The sequence below is a fragment of the Triticum dicoccoides genome, chromosome 3A, assembly GCF_002162155.2.
Source record: "Triticum dicoccoides isolate Atlit2015 ecotype Zavitan chromosome 3A, WEW_v2.0, whole genome shotgun sequence".
Classification (NCBI taxonomy): domain Eukaryota; kingdom Viridiplantae; phylum Streptophyta; class Magnoliopsida; order Poales; family Poaceae; genus Triticum; species Triticum dicoccoides.
In genome coordinates this window covers 233,908,979-233,913,494 of record NC_041384.1, presented here as the reverse complement: position 1 = coordinate 233,913,494, position 4,516 = coordinate 233,908,979, and the positions used below count along the sequence as shown (strand labels likewise).

The 4,516-nt window shown below is 43.2% G+C and overlaps 1 long non-coding RNA gene across 1 annotated transcript; it reads right to left on the bottom strand.

Annotated features, from left to right (window-relative positions):
• Window positions 1–583: 583 nt before the first annotated feature.
• On the bottom strand, window positions 584–3,092 carry LOC119267984. Its single transcript, XR_005132776.1, has 2 exons — window positions 2,546–3,092; window positions 584–2,425 (listed from the first exon to the last, which is right to left on the bottom strand). It is a non-coding gene; the product is annotated as an uncharacterized LOC119267984 (long non-coding RNA).
• Window positions 3,093–4,516: the final 1,424 nt, after the last annotated feature.

The following is a 4,516-nucleotide window of genomic DNA, read 5'->3' as shown; positions in this document are numbered from 1 at the left end:
AAAAGTTGTTTTTTCACCAAAGAAAAGGTATTGCATTCATGTTTCAAACCATTAGTACCCTTTTTATTCTATGAATCTTGAATAACATGTTAAGTACTCGGTTACAATCACTATTTAATGTTTCAATCAACTCAAGATCTACATCTATTGTTAGTAATATGATTATTCTCTTACAAGTCCAACTTCTCATAATCATCTTTCTATTTTGCTGTCATCATCGTCTCAACCAACGCCACTGAGTATCACAGCTCTATGGAGTAGGGGAACAACCACTCTGACCTGTGGTGTACATGGCGAGCTTCTTCAAATAGAAGGCCAACAAGAATGCCCCTCCCAGCATAAGTTTGGTTGCTTAGCGGACATCCCAGATATTAGAAATAGATTCCTAACTCACCTACAAGTCAGGCTAGAGTTCCAAGGAGTACTGCAATGTGACCATTAAATTAAATAATTGAATAAATACTGGAATATGAAGATTGAAAATGAACTATGAAGACAAAGATTAGTTAATGCTTGCTGAGCTTGGGTAGGTAGTTGCATTTTCAATACCAGCTATCATATGGATAACCGCATACCAGCAAGAGAAAGAGGAAGTGACTCAACAATAATAATTGGCCTTAAATAACAACAATCTCTTCCCACTCAACTTCCGTCCTTTCAGCCCGCCAAAAAGAAATTTTCAACTTACAAATATCGATTTTGACTAAATTTCAGTAGATGACTACAATGGCAAGTGGATGTGTAGTAGTAGTAGAGCCATGGTTCCTAAACATGCCATGCGATCCGAGTATATAGTCTTCGATGTCGACATCTTTTCACCAACAATATGGCAAAGCCTTGCATCACAACTCGACACCTCTCTGTGAAAAGAGTACAAGCTGAGCAACAAATAAAATGTCAGAGGTGGTTAGACAGGCATTGAAGAAGAGAATCATTTTTATTGGATAGTATGGTAGGATAACATAAAGCTTAGAGAATCATAATATTCCCCTCAATTGTTACCACAGTATTGAAGAACCATGTACTGACTATGAAGTATTGGTTGATACTAAAAGATGAAGTTGTATAGTAGAGGAACAACAGTCAAACCTGTTAAACACAAGATAAGTAAAGAAGAACCTATAGACAGAATGTCTTGCAAACTGGACAATGTATTGTTACATAAATAGCCAAAATGACTGCATGACCATATGTAAAAACTGCACAATGGAAGTTCCATAATTCAGTCACAAGAAAACTTCAGCAAACCAACATTTAGTTATTTAAATCAAAGTTCAGCTTATTTACTACAGAAGTGGCGCTTGGATTAAGCATTTTAAAAACATGCATGCAAGGCTGCAAATACCCATCGGCAGGCCAACATATAAGAACAAATTATGCTTCTTGTATTGCAGATATTCATATAAGCATGTACTGAATTTTCTGTGCAGAAAATGATTTGCCGTAGATTGTCAAAGAGATTCTGTATACTCCTTGCATTCAAATAGTCTAAAAACTAACATAAAAATGCAGTAATCCATTGGCATAATGCACTCCATAGAATCATACTGTACATTTTAGGACCAAGCTAAAAAAAGGAGAAACCATAAAATCATACTGTAGAAGATGCCGATCCTCAGTCAACAACAGATCAAATGATATTCAAATTCTTTTTAGGAAATAAAAAATAATACTTACCTGTAGAAAAACAATGGATCGACACTCGATATTGAACAGAGTATATTCTCATCTTCAAATGAATGCAGAAATAAATACTGTGTAGGTTTTGAAGTACAATGATGCTTAAATCAGCTCTCTTTTTTCTTGCAACAAACAAATTCTTGATTCATCGGCAAGCTTCGAAACAAAATTCAATTTATTCACATTGAAAGCTGGATGCAAGATGTGTGATTTTCCATCTCTGCATATGAGGGCATAACCTAAAACAATGCACCTAGGAACATAAGAAAGATCAACGACGAAACATTTATTCTTCTTCTTTGTAAAGGCCAAGGGCACTCCATGAACTCAGACTCTGCATGCAGTTCCAACGAAAGGGAAAAGCACGAAAGCTGCCTCTAAAAGACTCCCGCTTGAAGGGTCAATAAAAATTAAGAAAGGATTTCCTCCTACAGTATAGTAGAGAACCTGATGGGTGGATAAAGAACCTGAATGGTTTTTGTTCATCTGCATAACACATACACTGCAGTTTATGAGAAACCCCCAAAAAATTATATCACCCAAGAGAGGCATGAGCTAGCGTACATTTGCGACCGAAAATAATAGATGCGCCAACCCAGATCACGAGTCAAAGCACATGAACCGGTCTATAATAAAGAACGAAGAATTCGACCTGTATATCTGTGAACGGGGCAGCCAGGGGCGGCCAAACATAGGCACACTTCGATTGTCCCATGTGCAAATCGATCAGCTGGAGAGAACAATCCTGTGACCGAACGCAAATAAGAATCCTTAGAATGAACTCGTAGAAGAAGAACATCATGCTGTATCACACGATTTTTGTTGACGTGTTTTGGAAATTTAGATTTGCATCAATGAAGTTTACCACAACATCCTATCCCCCTGATCTTGTAAGGATAAGTACGCACATAGATGAACCACCACCTCCGCGTACATCATTGCCCCGCTGGCCCGGCCATGATGCGCTCGTCGATGTGCTGGACTTATGCGCTCTACCGAGCCCTACTCGCGCTCAGCAGCCTGCCTGTTAGAGTCGCTCCATATGCTGCACGACCGCCATCGCCGTAGCTCTACAGCCCATCGCCACTCGTGTCGACCCGCTGCTGTTTGCGAGCTGCTGCATACACGCCATGCGCTACCGTGTGAGCCGTGTCATGGCCACGCAGCTGCAGCCAGACTCTCGCATACCACACATCGGGCAGCGCCGATCCAGCGGAGGGCGAGCATCGGGCGTTGGCGGTCTAGGCGATGTATTGGAGGGGGAGGCTGGTGGCGATTGAGGTGAGGTGCGAGTTGCAGCGAACAGGGGAGGGCAGCGAGTCGTGACTGTGGGATTGGGATCGTAGACGGGGCGGCGGCGGCGCTCGACGGGGAGAGGAAGAACGCGAGGTTTGGGGAAGGTTGGACGAAGGGCACAGGCGTGATTGCGTTTAGATCACTACTTTAGTTATCTAAACACTTTTATATTAGTTTACAGAGGGAGTACTTTTTTTTCTTGTAGCTATGCGTACTTGGGATTGGGATGGCAGAGTTTTCGTTCCTCAGGGGAATATGTTTGCTTGTTTAATACTCCCCCTGTCTTAAAATATAAAAACGTTTTTAACACTACACTAGTGTCAAAAATATTCTTATATTATGAGATGAAGGAATTAGTAAGTACTAGACTAAGGACCTGTTTGGTTTGGGACTTAATTTGTCATGACTAAGGTTAGGCGTTGGCCACACGTGTGGCGCGCCGCAGAAACTGTGGCAAGCAAAACGAGCGCCGCACCTTAGGCAAAAAATTCTGCTGCAGAAACCCGTATAAATTGTGGCGAGCCAAACTTCAGTAGAAAACCCAACGCACACCTAGAAGGTTGTGGCTCGCCACACGTTTGGCGTGGCAACCGATGGCCGTGAACCAAATAGCCTCTAACTTGGAGGGACGTTTTGAACCAGCAGAAAATATATTCGTAGCTATATTTGCTACTAATGTCACTTGTCCCGTCGTCGTCCACCGACAACAGTTTACTCGGACGGACATTTCATTCAGGCAAATAACACGATGACAGGCAGATGAGTTTTTCATTTGAATTACTAAACGTCCAGATTCATTCGGATGCATTTTTTATATGACTAACGTGCAATAGCTCGGCCGCCTGCACACCGTCGCTCAACTGGCCAAACTAGGATCACTTGGTCGCGCGTGCATCGACACTCGACGTCCCGCGCATCGTCATCCTGTTGGACAGGTTTACATCATTTGAACGCCTCGAGCGTCGCCAGTCTGCTGAATGCGTCATCATCACTCGGTCGCCCAGGCGTCATCATTTGGTTGGTCACCTCATCACCACTCGGCCGCTTCACGCGTCATCACTTGGTTGGTCACCTTATCACCACTTGGCCGCCTCGCGCTTCGTCATGGTTGGTCATCACATTACCACTCAGCCGCTCCGCGCGTCGCTACTTGGTTGGTCACCTCATCATCACTCGGCCGCCCTGCGCGTCGCCTTTTGGTTGGTCACCTCATCACTACTCGGCCGCCCCGCGCGTCGCCACTCGGTTGGTCACCTCATCACCACTCGGAGTCCCTCGGTAATCAAAATCATAGAGGCCAAAGTTGCTAATGTATCTGCAAAAGAAGAGCTATAGGAAGTAGCAAGGAATCCCACATGAACCATAAGCTAGAATACTGGTATCAAGAGATGTTATTACAGGTACAACCCTATTTTCATCACTGTATAGAGGCATTCGAGGTTTCATAGACAAAGGTTAGATAGATGGAAAAAAGCTAGGTTAGATAGTAAGAACTTGGTAATTGAGGGTTGGCCAAAGCAGGATCTATGGTTCGGTTGCT